This window comes from Dermacentor silvarum, chromosome 3 (assembly GCF_013339745.2).
Source record: "Dermacentor silvarum isolate Dsil-2018 chromosome 3, BIME_Dsil_1.4, whole genome shotgun sequence".
In the NCBI taxonomy this organism is placed as follows: Eukaryota; Metazoa; Arthropoda; class Arachnida; order Ixodida; family Ixodidae; genus Dermacentor; species Dermacentor silvarum.
In genome coordinates this window covers 147,329,114-147,348,742 of record NC_051156.1, presented here as the reverse complement: position 1 = coordinate 147,348,742, position 19,629 = coordinate 147,329,114, and the positions used below count along the sequence as shown (strand labels likewise).

The window sequence follows — 19,629 nt, the reverse complement described above, 5'->3', positions numbered from 1 at the left end:
ACTTATTTGGTTTAATTTTATCCCTTTTTAGGGGGAGCTTTATGTCTTACGTAGACCTTGCGTTATGCGTGACACCCATCGACCAGGGACCACATCTCGGGCCCTTAAAGTGCCCCGCACTCTAAAAATTAGTAGTCCTTCCCCTGTCGAGAAAATGGGAGTTAATTGCAGCGTCGTCGATAAAGCACACTTGTGCGCCCGAGTTCCTTATCAGCTACCAGCAAGAAGCGATATGTTCGGCCGCAGCGGGTGTCGCTGCTCACGTGCTTTTCACTTTCTTAAAGCTCAAGTGCAGAGCAATAAACCGTTCAGTATTCTCGTCGCTACTGTGTTGCGTCACTTCAGGGGTAAGCGAAGGTTATCCTGTGTTTCTTCGGTGCTCTTCCGAACGGATTGCACTGCCGAGTACCACGTTGTGCTCGAACCACAAATGGTCACACGCACTGCAGCTGGCTCCAAAGTTCTGGTTGGGCCACTCGTGTTGAAACCCGGCCGTCGCACCGGGGAAGTTGGCACTAGCTTGCCGATGCGTGCAACACCTTTGTCGGGTTCCTGGAGGGCTAGACAACGCTGACATGTGGCCTCAGCACCGCGTTCCCGCAACTCAGGGTCGGCGGCTCCCCGCTGACTTTATCCTCAACATAGCGCTCCCTTAACTCTGGGTCCACGGCTCTTCGATGATGTTTCGCCTGGGTTTCGAAAGCCCTCACTCTAGAATTGGCACGTCGACCACGAGGCCTTCCCCGAGCGCGTTCATTCTGCATGAATTCCCATGAAATTCCTTCAAAATTATACCTGCCCGTTGCATAAGATATTTCAATGACTCATGCGCCTAATCAATGACTCATACCCCCGTAAACGCGGCCTCTGCATTACGATGACACAAGAGATTTATAATTCTACGCTGGAATGATTAGCGGCAACGCAGCCAGCTGTGGCAGCAGATAACCACGACGAACGCGGGCGCAGTGGCACGAGCGCGTGCCGACCACCTGCGCATATAAAACCCCGTTATTAAGGGAGCGAATGACGAACCGACAGAGGATGAATCGGTTAGCGTGGTGGTCTCGTAACCCGACGAGCAATTTTTATTTTGCGCTGCTTGAGAGTGAGTGTTTTTGCGGTCACAGATTGTGTTGTGCGTGACACCCACCGACGAGGGACGACACCTCGGTCCCCTAAGGGGCTCCGCACTTGACAAACGCAACCCTAGTCATAGACAGCTTCGCTTTAATATTACTCCCAATTCCTTCCAAATGTTTATTCACAATATCGCTCAAGCTGTAACTTCTAGTACGCTGAGGTTTAATTTGTCATTTCCAATAGCAGAGTTCAAAAGGCAGATACAGTGTACTATACACTTGATTGCCATCTTTTGGCACTGAGACAGGGTTGCCTGTTCTGTTTTCAACGCTGGCGGTCCGTGAGTTCCGCAGCGCGGGTTTTGAGCCGCCTCCTTCGAGAGATGGCGCCATGCTGCGTGACCAGACCGGCAGCCTCCGGCGCGTCGGGTGTTGTTCTTTGGCCGAGAAGACTTATGAGCTTGTAGCGCAGCTCAGAACAAGCGAAAAGGAAGGTAGAAGAGGGAATGAAAAGGACCCCGGAGAACAGAGTGAGCGCTAACTTCCAATGGATGGTTTATTTCGTGACTCAGAAGCCTACTTATGCACTCAGCGAACCATGTGACATGAAAGGACAACAATCAAAAAACCAAACAAAAGAAACTAAAATAACCACGTAAAAACATATTCAGACAGCATGTGGTGGCAGTCCGAGATCTGCCAATTCATTGCTTGATAGCGTTAACGAAGGTAAGCTTACACATGCATCGCCAAGACCTATGATAGCTTTCGCTTCAATGATTTCTCTTGTAAGCTGATTGTGACTAGTACCTAGAATGACACATTCTTCTAAAGAAGGTTTGCAACTACGCCTTTTGCAGAGCTGCGCATGAAGCCCCTCGGTTGTAATGCAATTCCTGGCACTGTAGCTATGCTCGCGCAGCAAATCATTCAGACATCGGCCAGTTTGACCGACGTAACGTTTTCCACACTTTAGTGGAAAACTATAAACAACACAATGTGTCCAGTCAACGGACTTCTTTTTATGTTGTTTATCACAGCTAGGATGGGCCACCTTATTCGGAAGAAGGCACTTGCAACGAGGTTCATTTCGAAACCAGTTCATTTCGGCTCATTAAGCTTTCAGGCCTGCGTCGCGGCACCAAACTACTTTGCCGGTAGTCATTCATGCTTACATCTACTCTCGATTACGGGAGAGCCAGAATTTTTTTTCTTCTCATTGACATAAAAACAAACAGATGAGTTGTTCTGGGGTATGTATCCGAGCTAGTTGGTATGGAGACATTTTAAGGCAGTGTTAGGCGCACATGTAGATATGAAATGCTTTTTGACGCATGCGCTATGGCTACGAATAATGAATGCTTATGTACGGGGTTTTCTTGCGCAATAAATTTAGTTGGAAGTAGCGCTTTGTATATGTCCTCATTCATTTCACTGTCGCGTTTTTGTTCTCTTTACCAGCCTTAAAAATATGAGTCGTCACGATTTGGTCGCACCAACTACTCTTCTGCACTTGATTAATAATACAGAACAAAACATTTCCTTAAACACGCTTAAACAGAAGAATGTGTAACACACTAAGAGTAAAAGTCTTTTTCCAAAGGTCTTGATTGAAACAAAGTCTGTGGACTTCCTATGTACACAGGTTTCAGATGCACGAATAAGACACAATTACACAGAATGTAGTCGAGTCAACGATCGTCACAAATGTCAGCATCTTCAAGGAAGCTTTGATGTATTTTCATTTCTTTGTGGTGCAATTTTTGATCACGGTGTTGTATATATGTAGTGCGCTTGGGACACTCGAGTAGTAAGTGATATACGTGCTCATGGATCTGGCCACACGAACATGTTGGAGAGCACAGACGCTGAATTCGAAATAGCGGGTGCTTGGTGTGAGCGGTTCGGAGCCGGAAATATTGTTAAGAGGGTGTCCTTGCATCATGTAAGCAGAGAGTTTAATGTGTACTCAAGATGTGGGTCGACTGCACATGTCGATGTCGTTGAAGACGAAAGATAGCCCAACCTAAACGCATATTATCCGTGCAACTATGGAATGGCCAACGCTGATATGTTGAACTTTCTGTGGTGACGGAGCCATCAGTGTGCACATGAGTGGAGCTCGATATTGTTAGAGAGCAGTGGGGCATTGTGAGACTTGAACAAAGAAGACTATTTGAAAAGAAGAGCGTGCGGCTGGTTACGAAAGCCATCTTGTGTATGCAGCGTTGCTGCAATTGTAAATACCCTGTAAATGCACCTACGGTTTATTAATTCCGCCACGAGGCATTTTGGTGGATGTGTGAGGTAGCCCCAAGAGAACGCGAAGCTCCGCAGCAGTCGACGCCTCAGTATTAACATCATGACAGAGGAGGCGGGGCCTGCTCCAGCGGCGATAACCCCAACCGTTGTCCTTGCAAGGGTGTGGTTTGACAGCTACAAAGGTGAGCTTACGGACTGGGAAAGGTGTACACAGAAGCTGAAGGACCTGTTCAGCCGCCCATTAGGGCGGAAGAACATCGCCAAGACCTAGCGACTCGTTCACAAACCTGGACTGAATCATACGCCGTTTATACGTGCTTCACGTGGACTGAATCATACGTGCTTGCTCTGCTCCGCAAGGCTGACAGTGACATGTACGAGTCGTACAACGTTGGGCATGTTTTGAAGGGCATCGCTGATGATGCTTTAAACTTTTTAATGTGTAAGAATTGTGCAACAGCCGTTGAAATTATCAAGGAGTGCCAAGGATTTTGGCAGGCAAAGAGCCGCCGCATTGGAACATCGTTCATGCCCGCTTGCCTGAACACAGCTGCAACTTCCTCCTGCGAGGACAGCAGAATGCAGCGACCGTCGACTTCAGAAGACGTGACACGAATTGTTCGGCGCGAAATTGAAGAAATGTCAACTGCCACCATTTTCTCTCTCTCTCTGATGGACCTTATCGTTCGCCTAGTCAGCGGTAACCTCCAGGCTATCGTAACCCAGTCGAGTGCCGAACTGCAGATGGTCGATCAATCTGCTTTGCATGTGGTTGAATCGGTCAGATAGCCCGTCATTGCCACAACTGTATCGCCTCCTCACTTCCACCAGCGACCTACTGGTTATTAACATTCCGGACTGAGCCCACGCCATTTCCGGCCACCTGTTCAAGCAATCCAATTCAGTCGTTACAATTTTGCTTTCTGCCATGGTCAATTCCTAAAAACAGCTGATATTAAAAAAAAGTATCTGCTTGTCATTTATCAGGAGAAGAGCTCGCCACCATGCACCGACGTCGTAAGCAGCTCGCTTACGAAGTATCCAAGCAAAATAAGTGTTAGTAGAAGTAGTAGATGTAATATAATCTTATTGATCAGGTGGTAAACGAACATTGAAAAGTTCAACCCGCCACCAAAGAAATGGTTCTTGCGGGCTCAGGTTTCACTGGTTGGGCTACTGAATATGGCTTAATTTGCTAGGCTATGATGCCACAGGCTGCAGCCTGTGACGTCATAGCATACAATTAATTTGGGCGATTGGGAATAGCGAATGCACGAAAGGCGACCATTTGCCTTGTTGGCATTTATTGCTCTTGATATTCCAGGAAGATGCTCACACGTACTCACCGAGTCTAATGCCACTTAGTTTTGGTGGTCTTATGACTACCGGTGCATTTAGCATGACAAGGCTGGTGGCCATTGGTTGGTTAACATAGTGAAATTTTGTCGTCCTTTCCACCACGGCTGTTTCTCTTCACGTCACCGCCTTCGAGCTATTCTTGATGTTCTTGCCTCCGGGCTCCACCATCACCCGTCAACCTCTTGAAAAGCAGCTTCTCGAGCGCTCCGGTCGGCGCCTCGCATGCGATGAATGCCAGGTATGACAGCAAGAAGCACCAGACGAGTACGGCAAAAGAGAGTGACAACTGCAAAGAATTTTGCGAAGTGTTGTGCCACACATTACGGACACCAAATGGAGAAGTGCGGTTTACTTTGTTCAAATGAGACTCCCGAATATTTCATACAACCATTATACACAGTCATCTAAGAGCGCACTATAAGAGTAGTTAAGGGGCCTCATTTCGCAGCCCGGGCCAAGGCCGGGCCCGTGGCTTTATGTATTGGCCGGCCCGGGCCTGCGCCTGCATGACTGAACCCGGACCGAGCACGCTGAAATAACTTCTGCGTACATGCTTAGAATATGATAGTTTAGGTTGTATATCGAAAAAAAATTGTAATACCAATGAAGTCACAATAAAACATAGCAACAAAACATCTTTTAAACAGAACAATTATACAGCTAACATGAAACAGCAAAAAAGCAAAAGGTCGGGTTAAGCATTGTGTTAAGGCATTTTATTTATATCTCGTGCGCACACTTTATGTCCGTAACACTAAAACATTGGCCTAAACGTTTGGTATACGGCTTGTGACAATAAACAGTTGTTGCAGCTAGAAGATGTGTGAACTTATATCAGGTGTACAGCTTGCAAACGAAGCTGAAATTTCAAATGAGCGTATTCCAACTTGGGCACGCATTTATTGAAAAAAAATTATCTTGCACATTATGATCAAGGTATGACAATATATTAGGCTATCACCCACAGCAGCGTTTTCTCCATATTTATTGGAGTAAAGACAGCCAAATTTCTGAGAAGCGGCCCCACCAACTCCTGTCGCACCCCCAACGAAGCATTCCTCTTGTATTGTTTTAAATTGGAAGCCGTATGTGTTTGCAGCAGTGACCATTAAGAATGATTCAATGTGGTGCAACTAATACAATTACGCAGATCCAAAGCGCACCTCGGAATCTGTGTGAAGCGAAGCTTTCGTGAAGCGGTTAATTAAATGCTAATAACTGCCCATTTCATTCGCGGGCCTTTGGCGCAAAGAAACTGATGCGTGCGCAAGTGCTCTCTTTCGTACACGTCTTGCCTAATGAGCCACGCGCAGCGACCATCTGAAAGAGGTAATTTGCTTTGGCCCTACAGGAGTATACGTGCGATTCTGGCTTTTTCTTTCCCTAAACGTGTATTTCAGCCTAGACTACATCTCCAGTTCTTTGGGTAGGACACTTTCTGCGGCACTAATATAATGCCTGTTCCCAGTTCCCCTATATATGGTGCCCCTTATTTCGCATGTGATAATCGATATCTGCTAAGAAGTATATACGCCGAATTAACGTTCCTCCTGGAGTTAAAATACTTTTACTTTAAATTGCATTTTGAACCCGTCCCCGACAAAGAACGGATAGAGCGAAAGAGGTTGTGTGGTACCATGGTCAACGAACTCTTCACTGTGTTCTAGATGTGCAACTATTGACCGTTCTTGTGTAGATTGCATACACGCGGTGTTCTGTTGGGACTACCTGCAAAGCACGCATGGAAATTATATAGACATTAAACCGTATTTCATTTGTTTTCTACCACTTAAGGACTCTGGTGGCCTTCCTTAAGGAATATTCTTGTTAGGACTACGCACTTTGTTACAAAGTCGGATCTGTGACATACATGCTGAAATTCCTAGGTCTACGAGGTCATTTGCGTGAATGAGGCGCAACAGCAGCAGCCAGAGTGGATGTGTTTATTGTACGCAAGTGTTTGTTTGCTTGAATATAAAGTTGATGTTCGTGCAGAACTTTGCAGACCTTTACGTCTGATACCACGTCATAAAGAAAAAAAAAACAAGTGCAATTGGGACTTAATTGTTAGATAGAGAAAGTATTTGAAGAATAACTGTTAGAGAGTGGGGCTGCTGGGCTGGAGGACCGAGGTTAGATCTCAGCATGGCGCACGTAATTCAAATTTCTTTCTTGTAAGTGTTAGCAATTCGACAAAACAGCAGCAACTCTCAGCATTCACGATCTGGAAAGTCGCGTAGGGCACCCATAGAAAACTTTGCTTGAAAAGGTGTCAAAATACCGCAAAATCTTCGATTATAGTAATTGCCAAGGTACTTCCCGCAACAGTCTCCACTTGTGTTCTCCCCATGCACTTATCTCCACATGCACTTATCTAAATTGTGTGATTTTCGCCTTTTACAAATCGCACATTGAACATGGTGTACAATTATTATCCGATAGTGCGCTCCTTCCCACGATAATTCACTACTACCCTATAAGACATTATGAACACTGGTATGTGCCGTGCTCACGAACAAATTACGGCTTATAAACTCTAAAATTTACACTGCCCTCCGTAGTAACGAGGTTTCGAATATGTCATACCTTAATCTGCGAAATGTCTCACAATTCGCTCAAAAACATTTTTCATTATATTTCTGTCGGGCCTACAATCAGATTACAAAAAGCTTTGGTGACAACAGCCAATGGATAGTACTATCAATAGCATTCGAGAAGCTTCTGATACATGCAGGCGCGTCATGAGTTGAGGGATAACGTTTAGCATTTGTTAGTTGGTGAAAAGCAGTGAACGAAGAAGGCTAAGAAAATTGAAGAACGCTTAAGTTTCGCCTTTAAGAGTTATCAGAACCCGTTCGCGCCATAGCGTTATCAGAACCCGTTCGCATCGCATTTTTTTAGCAGGCTGTACTGCAACACAGAACGTGGGAAAGCTGGCTTACAAAGACCGAGCTTACACCGATCCCCTTAAAGTCAGCTTCACTTTTAAACAAAAATGCATTGCTGAGAATACGTTCTTCTAGGGGCAATATAAGTCGTCTTATATTAAAATGTGAAGGCCCTAGGATTTTTTCTTTTTATTTTATTAATTGTTTGCTATTGCCCCGACGCGCACGCGTGTCCAAAGCGCATTAGGCAGGCCAAGTCCCAATTTGACCTGCCGAGGATGCGGCGCCATCTGGATAAGATTTTTGCAAGTAGCCTGCCCGAGCGCGCCGCTGTTGGTATCGTAGAAATGCTGGAAAGGGGGTTTATGTTTGAGTTTGCTTGCAACGGAATTAAGTTTCCTCGTACATTCAAAATACAGTCCGACGCCACCATGTCTGTAGGTTGTGGTTAAGTTGTACTTTATCATTTATCTGACGGCTTTCACTGTGAGAAATTCAACTTTGGTTCACTAACAAGTTGCACCACGTGGAGGGCCTGCGCGGTCGGGGTTCTTCGGGATGATTTTCTCCTGCACTTACACCTTGCGTCACGCGGAGGGCTATATACGCGGTCGGGTAGGTTCGGGATGATTTTCCCCGCCACGGACGCCGGCATCCACGCCGACACCGACGCCGGATTTCCTGCGACACGGGGCCCTTGTCGCTATCGCGTCATCGGTGAACAGATGACGACGCGGTACTCCGGCGCCATCTCGTAGCGGTCGTCGCCGCAGACACTACGCTTGCACGGCACTAGGCTTTTCTTCTCACGATTTCGCCATACCCTCCTCCTCCGCTTTCTTCCTCATGCTATTTTCGCTCTCGCCATTTTAGGGGCGTATAACCTTATCACGTCTCCGTTGTCCGGCGTATCTCCCGGCAGTAAACGGCAGTATCTCCCGTATAATGCAATAGATGGCGCTGTCTCATAGAAGTACATACAAACTGCAGTTCAGAGAATATATTCTAGATGTCGCTGTACACAATCTGTGTCGTCATCACCATTTCTCGTCTCATTTCCTAGATGGCGTTGGTCCAAGAGAATTGTGTGCACTATGGCGCTTGTGTGAATCGACACTAGATGGCGCTGGAAGTGCCGCTGCTCTCCGATTGGCTGCTGCGCGGGCTGCGCGGGGATGCGCGGGGAGCGAGCGCCTCTCTCATTTCTTGGATCGTCGCCGTACGTGTCGGATCGTTCGTGGAGCATGGACGATGCGCAGCGGCGGGCGCGGATGGCCGCTGCGGCTCGTGCTCGTCGGCAGGATCCCGCGGTGCGAGCTCGAGAAGCTGCCGCCAAGCGAGCGCGGCGCCTGGAAGATCCCGAGACGGTGCGCGCCAATGACGCCGCGGCGAAACGTGCACTGCGATAAGCGGACCCCGAAAGGCGAGCGCGGGAAGTGGCGGCTAAGCGAGCGCGGCGCCGGGCAGACCCGGATGGTGCTCGTGCGCGGGAAGTGGTGACCAAGCGGCGGCAGCGGTCTCACATTCAAGGAGCCGACACGCGGTTCGAGCGGGAATTTCTCGCTCATTCGTTTGGCCACAGTTGCGACGTGTGTGATCGACTTTGGTTCAATAATAACCTCACCGCGGTTTCTGGCCATCAGATACTCGCTCAGGTGCATCTCCCTAGACCACCTTGCACCTACTACCGTGCGGGGGTCGTGCATAGACATCGTGTTTGCTAACATTCCCCTTAAACCGGTACTCGAACCCCTAGCTGTGCACTTCTCCGACCACAAGTGCGTAATATATAAAGGTAACTTGAAATCTCAATAAAAGTTTTCTTCACCGTACCTCACGTGTTTGCATGATGATTTTATCGGGCGAACTTCTCGGAGGATTAACGGTATCACCCATAACCTCCGGAGCTTCGCCCACCTCACCATCATTCACCTCGTGGATATGCTGTGATTTTTTTTTTCGATCCACCGCTGCACTGCGCGTTCGCTCTTACAACCGCTGCGCTCGTTCGCTCGGTTACGCAGGGAACGAGCGCCGTTCGCTCGACGCCGTTCCGGCGTCGCTGTTCCGCTCGACGCAGGAGTGGGCGCCTAAGAGCTAGGCTCTAAAATATGCGCTGTAGTACTGTGGGTACTTTTTTTAGGTCGAAACCGCAAACACTGAGCGCCCTAATTATACGCAACCGAGCTGTCCGTCTGTCTGTCTGGCCGTCCGTGCGTCCGTCCGTCCGTACGTGCGTACGTCTGTCGGTCTGCGTGCGTGCGTATGTGTGTAAATGTGTGCGCGTGTGTGTGCGTGCGTGCCCGTGAATGCGAATACTGTGGCAATTTGAAAGTGTCGTCTGTGCATTTTCTTTTATTTCCGGGATATACTGTCACGTAAGCTACGTGCGATGTCGGAAGAGGAACGTAACTGTTAAATTGCATCGAGGCTGATGAGCGCAAACTGCCATTACAGCGTGAAATTTATTTCCTACTTTGCGTTTGCTCTACACTATCAAAAATAGCGGCAGCTCCATCAGTAGGTTCTTATAATTAGCAGAAGCCTCGCGTAGCCGTGATAAGAAGTTCATAGAAAAAAAGCATGAATGTTTTACCATATCCTGTTTACTGAGAGCATGTGCTTGTGGCGAAGATTTTCTTGCCGACTTTATACCATTCGCTTTTGACTTTCTAAAGAAAACCCGCTTGGAACGCTACGAGCCACAGTAGGCCAAAGGAAATGCATTTAGTGACTTCGTTTGTCAACGAGTGCGTTTACTCTTTGAAGCGGTCATCTTCAAGGTCCATAGGCTTTGTATAAGGGAATGTTGCTGGACGCACACTAACACATCCCCTCAGTTTTGTGTTTAAATGTTTCTGCTATTTGAGCAAAAGTGCAGTAACAGGCAAGTTGAGCCGGGCTGCTTTTTGAACATTGCAGCGCGATGAGCGCGGCCATGCGAAAGTATGACTACTTTTCGTCACAGCCATCCGCGCTCTCGGTTTATTTTTTCTTTGGGTTGTTTGTGAAGATACCTACATTTATATCAATTCATGCATTCCATCTCCCGAAGCCAGAGCTGCAGATCGCACAGCTGGCATCATCACTTTTCTTGGAAATATCTATCAATATCCACACAAGCGAATGAGTATACGCACGGAGCATCGCTGAATACCCGCAGTGGTAATAGGAACGTTATACCCAATGCGTGGTAACGAGGGGCTTTCGCAATGCCTATTGAGTTTGAGGGATTGTTCTAGTTATGGATTGCCCTCGGCTGACTATAGATGGACGCTAGGGATGTCAGACATCTCCTAGTTGATGGCGTGTCTGGCGTGTGCACTGAAGTAAGGCAATCATGAAAATTTTATTGCTTAGAAGTGATTCTGCGCGTTGTGAACGGTACTTATATTCATCTCACGAAGTGTGCTGACAGACACTAAATTTTTAAATAGGCTACAGCCGAACATATAGACATTTTTCTTAAAGAACAGCTTGCAAGTATTGCTTTCATTGCATAGAACTATATATATGATGAATTTGAATGCCAATTTTTGTAGTAAAACTGATTACAGCTCCACTGTGATGGATGTAGGGCAGCATTGTGGGATACTGAAGCCCAACACGAAACCTACAGTGTGCAACCTACCTGATTAAATACCGACCAGTAGACTCGTTCTCTGGATGAGTGCATGATCACTTCGAGCAATGGCCAGTGGATCAGGAACACGCCGTACGAAAGCTTGCTCAATGGAACAAATGCATTGCAGGACAAGAACTTGGTCAGAGTGCCTAAAGAGAAGCAGGATTTGTTCCAGTTTCGGTCATGTGTACAAAATACGGACAAAAATTTTTACTGGCATTAAAAAGAGAGATTACCTTTACGTAGCACTTGCTATCCCTAACCCGTTTACTACTGACGCTAGTTTTCTTTTTTTCTGATAAATAACAAATAGACACCGGGGTATCCTCACCCGCTCGGCCCGTCGCACACATTAGCATGGTCCAGACAAGAAACAACGACCACAGTATCCTGTCGAAGAATGCCAGTAACAGCTCGACGCCTTCCGACGTGGGATTGTCGCTCAAGTACCAGGGAAACTTCACAACAGTGCAGAAGAGGCCGCAACACACAGATGCATACCAGCCCGCCTTCTGAAGAGTCTGAAATCCATTAAAAACATTGCGAAACTTAGCCACAGTGAACAGCTACGCAATAAGCATTGCGCGAATCGTTGGTCGGGCCCTCGCAGCCCGAGACGCGTGTGCTTGCGGATGAGGTAAGCGCCGTCACAGGAGCGCATGAGCTCACGCTCAACGCACTTGGCAAGGAGCTTTTAAAGCGAAGCTTTCATTACCCCTTCCTTCGACTTTCCTCCTCCTCCTTCTGCTGCTGCTTATTAATTTAGGTTCAAGGTACTGTACGCTTCTGATATTTCCGAACAATAAACACCATGCAAATTTCCCAAGCGTACAACTTACGTACGGCGTGTAGCCTCAACCCTTCTGTGCGCGCGGTGGCAGCTTTGCGGCTTTGACTTTGCCCGAAGTCGCGGGTTCAATCCTGGACAGCGGCAGCCACATTACGACGGGTGCAAAATACAAACGCTTTCGTGTACTTACGTTTAGGTGGTCGTTAACGAACCCCGGGGGGTCAAAATTATACCGATTTGAAGAAACCTGAAAAGCGCTGGCTGTCAACGTTCATGCAAGAGGTCTTCGGTGTGCGCCTCGTGAGCTACGATTCCAACGCACCATTAACGTCTTCCAGAACTGGTGGTTGCAATCGATCACGTTTTCGCAAAGGAATTCAGATGGTCAACGTTCAGCAACACGTTTCGTACTTCTACGTTCACGCGCCCTTGAAATTGCAATATGTGTCGTAAAGTAATTATAACTAAGAAGATAATTAGTCAATTTTTGGTAATTGGTTGAATATGTGTTTTGATTGCTCGTGCTAGTAATGTCCGCCTCTTCGAATAACCCAGCTCCACGATAAGAGTATGCTACCTGCCACAGGCGATTTTAAAATTTCGTAAAGCCTAATTTTGAACTTACGGTATAGTTGTGGGCTTTGTAATGATCTTATTGAGTTATATTTTTAGAATTTTTTGTCCTAGTTTTGGCTCCACTTTTTCAAGGTTACCTCAAAAAAAAAAAAGACGTAAACAAGAGGTATAAGGTTTTCGGCTTAATATCTCGAAACTGGTGTCATCCTGACAATTCGTTCCAAGTATATCTGCCTTGGGAACTCCATGGCTAGAGAGAGAGAGAAATTTATTTACAGAAAGGCAGAGAGGTCGGCCTGAGCTGTAACTTGCTCTGGCCTGCTACTCTACACTGGGGAGAAGGGACGGGGAGGAAAAGGGCTGATGGATGATAATGGCTAGAATTTGTAAATTGCAATATGGGCCTAAGGTAATTAGTTAGGAACATATATAGTGAAGTTTCGTTAATTAGGTGATTATGCATTTCAATTTTTTCTGCAAGTATTTTCCGCTTCTTCGCGTAGGAAAGCTCATGAAATAGAATTGTGCTGACGCAGGCAATTTATTTAAAAAAATTGAAAGCGTTGGTTGAAACACCCTGTATATGGTGTTCCTCTTATAACTCCGAATTTATGTGGTTCTATTTGAATACAAGACATGAAACCTATTTTGGGAAGTTGGCGGAGTGATGGAAGCCTGCTTCACCTACGCCGTGGGTCGGCCCGGTATTGCACTATCTCCGGGATCGGCCCACGCATTCCTGTCCACACGCCGGGAGACCGACGTCAGCCGGCCAGGGTACCCCACATAGGAACCAATTCGGGGGATGCACACGGGGGCTAGAAGTAAACAGTTCCTTTGTAAAAAGGCACGTCAGCGATTCCTAACTGGCATGTTGCCGTTAAAAGCACTGGTCGGGCCACGCCACCGCAGTCGCGATGCTGTTCTCACCGCTTGCATTTGTACAGGTGCTGGTAACCGTGCTTGGTATGCTGACCCTTACATCATCGACTGGGCTCTCCATCACACAAGAAGGAAGGAGTGCTGATGCATCGACTGGAAATGCCGAGAATGCAGTGGAAGAGTGCGTCCTATCTACGAGCTGGCAGCAACAATCACCACCAATTCGGGACGCGGAAGCATCCCTCGTCTGGCAGTATGAAACTTTGTCAGTTGATCTGCCAAATATAAGGGGCGTCAGCCTCTTCGACCCGTCGGGCCACGCCCCCGCAGTCGCGATGCTGTTCTCCCCGTTTGCATTTGTACCGGTTAGATATCACGAATCCTGTACTTTTCGTGACTGCAATGTCTGTCTTGTTGCGGTGTCGTGGCCTCCTGGTTGTTGCAAGCGTTTTCGAACAGTTGCGATGTACCTAAGGCGGTTTTTGTTGCTGGGTGGTGATATTGAGGCGAACCCCGGTCCGATGTCGAAGGCGCAAGAAGAGAAGCTTGACTCAGTGTGCAATGCAATGCTGCGTCTAGAGGCAAATAATACAAGCCTTTTTCAATCTGTCAATAAAATTCTAGAAATGCATAACACCCTTATAAGAGACTTAGATACGCTTACAAAACGCGTCGATGAACTTGGATCTAAACCTTTGTCTATGCCCTGTAAACAGCCTTCTGAAACCTTCAACAACGATGTTAGAAAAATCCAAGAAAAAATTGATGACCTAGAAAATCGGTCACGAAGGTCGAATGCATTGTTCTTTGGCATTGAAGACACCAACCGTTTAAAAACGCAGGAAAGTACCGAGACCATAGTTCAAGAATTTTGTGTAAATAAACTAGGTGTATCAGTGCAGCCTATTGCGAGGGCCCACCCCCTGAGCCACTTCGCGATTGACAAAAATCGGCCAATAATAGCGAAATTCTACAATAAAAAAGAAATAGAGGCACTGCTACGCAATGGCAGCAAACTCAAGGATACCACATTCAGGATAGCACGGGACTACTCGGTTGCTGTGCGTGATAGGCGTCCTAAACTTTGGCCCTTCTCAAGGTCGATAAAAAAAGAGGGTGATCGTTCTCGCCTTGTCTTTAACAAGCTCTTTGTAAATATTGACGCTTACGTCTGAGACTTGGACGCCAACTGCGCAGTTTGTTTGCAAACGTCAGAAAATGGGACGCGCCACAAGTGGAAAATTGAGCCTCGGGAAGTCACGATGAATGACCTAATCATCCGCCTGCCTTAGCACAATCAACTAACCCTTCTTTGCCACCGCCCTATATGCGTAGTCGTGATAACGCATTGTGTTGACTTTATACAAATATAAGAAGCATATTTTTTATTATTGTGATGAAGACTTGCCATTAAAGCATAATTCTTGATGTGTGTATGTGAATTATGTTTGCTGTGAGGCCTGTGTTGTGTATGGCAGCAAGCTCAATCATATCACATTCAGGATAGCACGGGACTACTCGGTTGCTTATCATGCAACCAACCCGCCGCACTGCCACTTGCTACAGTATTCTTTCTCATCCTGTCGAAAACCGTTCCACTTTCCTCACCTATTGACTCGTGCTGTGCATCAATAATCGCTGTCACGGAAACGTGGCTTACAGACAATGAACCAGACGACATTTTTCTTACACATGCTTCATATAATAATGTTCGCAGCGACAGAGCGAATCGCCGCGGCGGGAGTGTTTTGTTGGCTATAAAAAGTGAATTGTCCTGTTTACCCATTATGATTGCTACGTTTATTGAATGCGTATGGGTGTTGTTAAAAGGTAGCAGTGCTGACATTGTTATTGGTGTTTTTTAACGCACCCCAGATAAGGCTAGTAGTTTTGCTGAAGAGTTTTTTCCCATTTTGAGTGAAGTTTGTAACCGTTTTTCAAATTGTTCTCTGTTCATATTTGGTGATTTTATTTACACACATATTAACTGAGCAACACTACCTGTCGCGGCAAGTGAAAGGGGATCAAGTCATTTCTTCAGTCATGCTTAGATTTTTCTTTATCTCAACTTATCATGCAACCAACACGCTGCACTGACATTGCTCCAGTATTCTCGATCTAATCCTTACTAATGTTCCTGATATTTGCGCCAAAATTAGTCATTTAGATGGTTTCTCCGATCATGACGTCATTACTGATAACATAGTTTGTCCACCTATCAGTAAGAAAATCATTAGAAAGAAAACAAATGCTATAATAGAGCGAACTTTGATGGAATAAACACCGAAATATATCTTTTCGCAGATCAGTTTAGTCATGATTACCTGTCCCGTACAGTTAACGATAACTGGACCGCATTCAGAAATGTGTTTACTGGCCTCATTTGCAAATATATACGGATCATAACGATTAGGAGTAACAGTTCCACCCCGTGGTTTAACCAAGAACAGCAGAGCCCAAACAACAACAAAAAAACTACTGTATAGGTGAGCCGTCAAATGCAACCACTCATCATCGTAGCCCAACTACAAGCAGTGCGACAGGGAATACCAGGCCCTGCTTAAAACCACTCGACGTAACTTTTTCAGCCACGACCTTGTAACATACATTTGTAAGAGAAATTGGACGATCAGACTGGACTGACATAAATTTAAAGAGGGTTATTGAATTCAGGAATTAAAAAATCGTGACTTCTGTGGAAAGATGGGGCATGGGTTTTGTTCGTAAACTTCGATAAGCACAGAACGTAATAGCACTGCCACTTGACTCCTAAAAGCTTTATAAAAGGCGGCGCCAATTCCATCAGGTTCGGGGAACTTCCCTGTGTTGAGTGCCTGTATAGCCACCCCTATTTCTGAAATAGTGATGGAGGCTTCAAAGCCTCAAGTCTTCCTTCTTTGTATTGTCCACAACAGGCAGTAATGGCAAAAAAGTGCTCTCAAAACCATTTTCTACTTGCGTAGTTTATCCTATCAAGTTTCGATAGTATTCGACAAAGGCGTTCTCAGTTTTCTTCAGGACTGGTGGGTACCAATTTGTTTTATTTTGTTCCGTGCAGCGTTCATTTTTTCGTACCTAAGCGCACGTTTCGTAGCAGTTTCTCCAAACTATTGTAGCGCCCACCAACGCCGCAGCGCGGAGCGCTGTGGTCGGCGCTCTCAGCCGGTGCCTTGGCGCCGGCTGTCGAAGTGAAAAATAAAGAAGCGCAGTGCTGTGCTCGGGGCGCAAGCTCGGCACGCGCAGTGTCGTTCTAAAAGCCAGCCACGCTGGTCGTCGCAGCCGTTGCTCGGCTCGCCGCCTTCGCCCTTCTGATCAGGGACGACGGCACGGCTCGTACAGCCGCCGTCACGTCCCTTCTACATTGGTGACCCGGGAGAACGCGCGTTCCACCGAGCGACACGCTGCCATGGCCACCTGGCCGGAGCCACAGTTTGACCCGCCTTTGCCGCCGTTCTCGTCCCGCTGCGTCGGCGTCTGGTTCGCGCAATTCGAGGCTGCTCTGGAGCTGAATATCATCTGGCTCCAGGAGTTCAAGTACGAGGTGCTATTTCACAGCCTGCCACTTAATCTCCAGCTCCGCCTCGGCGTTCCATCGCCTGGCCCGCGCCCCTACGACGAGCTGCGGCAGTCTGTCCTCGATTTCTACGGCGCTGCCTACCATACTCTTCCAGAGGTTGAACGCACGGTGCGCGACTCTGTGCCAATGCCCTCCCGGCCAGCACCAGATGCGTCTCCTTCAACGCCCGTAAGCCACCATCAGGCAAGCCGCCCTCCCTCGACTTGCCCCGATACCGTTTCGGCGACCACCCGATGCGCTACCGCACAGTCCCCGTCCTCCGGCTCTCTCCAGGGGTCTCTTTTGTGCGAGTACGCGCACAGTGTCCTTGACACGACCATAATGCCGGCCACGTCATCGCCTTGCTTCCCACCACCGAAGACACGCGACAGTGGTGCCATCGCCGACCCTACACCGGCTCCTGGGCCGCACGCCATCGGGTCTGGCACCAACAACGTCGCTCCTGCCGTTCGGGCTTCTACCAACCCTTCACTGGATTTGTCTAAGCTGCCGGCTGAGCGAGCCTCCGAGTCAGCGCGCGAGCCCTACGCCGTGCCGACTTCGCTGCCTCCGACCTTGTCAACTGTCCCTACACCGCGGCCTCTAGAGACTAGCCAGCGAGAGCGAAGTAGCTGCATCAGCGACCTTCGTTCCTGCCCTGCGCTGCCCGTTCTCTCCTTCGGCCGACTTGCCGTTGAGCCCTTCCGGCGACCGCTCTGACAAGTCGGAGGTTGAAGGCTGTGCACAATCGGCGCGCGACGAGGATAAGTCAGATGGACTGCTACCACCATCCCGCGACGCGAGTCTTGACGGTGTCTCGCACCCACCACCTGATCCGGTCCTTCGCGTCGTGCCCACATTGGAGCTCGCCAGGTAACGTGACTCGGCTGCTGCTGCCCCGGCTCTCCCAGATCTTCTTCAACTTGCACTGGTGCCGTCATTAAGTGTTGTCCGACGACGCCTTCCCCGCCGCCAAGAGCGCCACTGGACTCCAACGCCATTGACTGTGGCAACACCCCGGCTCCGGCAGGCGCGTACCAGACCCTCTTGTCTTGACTCGGGCGGTGTCACGCGCAAAAGCTTGCAGCTTATGACGTCTACCGCGGGTCGAGCAAGACCGGACAAGCGCGTGCACAAGCTGCATGCACCAGAGCTCACGCACGAACGAGTTCGCGGCTTGTTGTGCCCACCAATGTCAGCGCCCAGTACCCGTTCGTTTCGCCTGACCTCCGTGAACTACTGCAGAGGCGTCTACCTCCTCGCTCTCCGTGCCAGAGTGCTGTGTGCCGTGCGTCCTCACCGCCACTCGCAGCCTCGTCCACCGGAGGGACTTGGCTAGTCCCCTTCGCTTCAACGGACTCGAACTACTTGGACTTCCCACGGACCCTTCCTGCCCTTAGCAAACTTAATTTATCACCGTTCCGTCTGGGCGGGGGGCCCTGTAGCGCCCACCAACGCCGCAGCGCGGAGCGCTTTGGTCGGCGCGATCAGCCGGTGCCTTGGCGCCGGCTGTCGAAGTGAAAAATAAAGAAGCGGAGCGCGGTGCTCGGGGCGCAAGCTCGGCACGCGCAGTGTCGTTCTAAAAGCCAGTCACGCTGGTCGTCGCAGCCGTTGCTCGGCTCGCCGCCTTCGCCCTTCTGATCAGGGACGACGGCACGGCTCGTACAGCCGCCGTCACGTCCCTTCTACACTATAATCGCTCAGCATGCGCGCGAATGGCGGCGCCGCGATGCTTATCTATCATCTCGCTAGCTGCGCTTTCACGTTTCTTACTTCGTCGCTGAAGTTCCCAGGCTGGTCCCTCTGGATTTGAAGAAGTAAGTCTAGTTCGAATCATAGAGAGAGAGAGAGACCTTGGAACCAGCAGTTTAGTCGGCAGGGCCTTGGCATCCCACGATGAGACGTCGAGGTCTTGCCTCTTCGCCGCTTCGTAGGCCTGCTGGGTAGCCCAGAGTTGGTCGTCGAGAGGGGAGTTTCGCAGGGCGGCGTGCCATCTCGAGAAAAGGGTCACGGGATTAAGGTCTGTGTAGTGATGTTTGCACTCCCCTAGCATGTGGGGGAGTGTTGCTGATTGATTTTTGCAGATGTTGCACGTGTGGCTTGGGTAGATGTCGGGGTATATGATGTGATAGCGTGTGAGGGAGGGGCATGTGTCGGTCTGTAACAGGCGAAGGGTGGTTGCCTGTGCTCTGTTTAACTTGCGGTGAGGGGTGGGAGAGGTTCTCCTTTCGAGGTAAAATGACTTCACAGGGTCGTTATATCTTGTAAGGCGATCGCGTCCTGCGGGTGTACTAGCTTGCACCGACTCCGGCACGGTTGACTAGTTCTCGTGCTACGGAGTGTGTAACCTGGTTGAGGCTGGTGAGGTGCGGGTGGACATCGCCGACGTATGCTCCGATCCAGACGAGGGTGATTTGATTTTCAGATGTATGCGGGACTTGATGTAAGATACGGAGTGATTGTTGAGAAATACGACCGTTGATGTAGTTGTTGATTGCCATGCGAGAATCGCTCACTATGGTGTGACAGGCTGGTCAACAGTGGCCAGGGCGATGGCCAATTCTTCGGCCGTCTCGGAATTTTGGGTAACGATGCTGGCAGCATGTTGG

General features: G+C 48.6%; 1 protein-coding gene and 1 pseudogene across 1 annotated transcript in view; one reads left to right on the top strand and one right to left on the bottom strand.

The window, feature by feature from the left end:
* The window catches only part of LOC119444880 (nose resistant to fluoxetine protein 6), a 423,598-nt gene that overhangs the window by 75,970 nt on the left and 327,999 nt on the right, over positions 1-19,629 (bottom strand). The gene's annotated exons all lie outside the window — the stretch shown is intronic.
* LOC119446936 (U2 spliceosomal RNA) lies at positions 13,180-13,320 on the top strand (annotated as a pseudogene).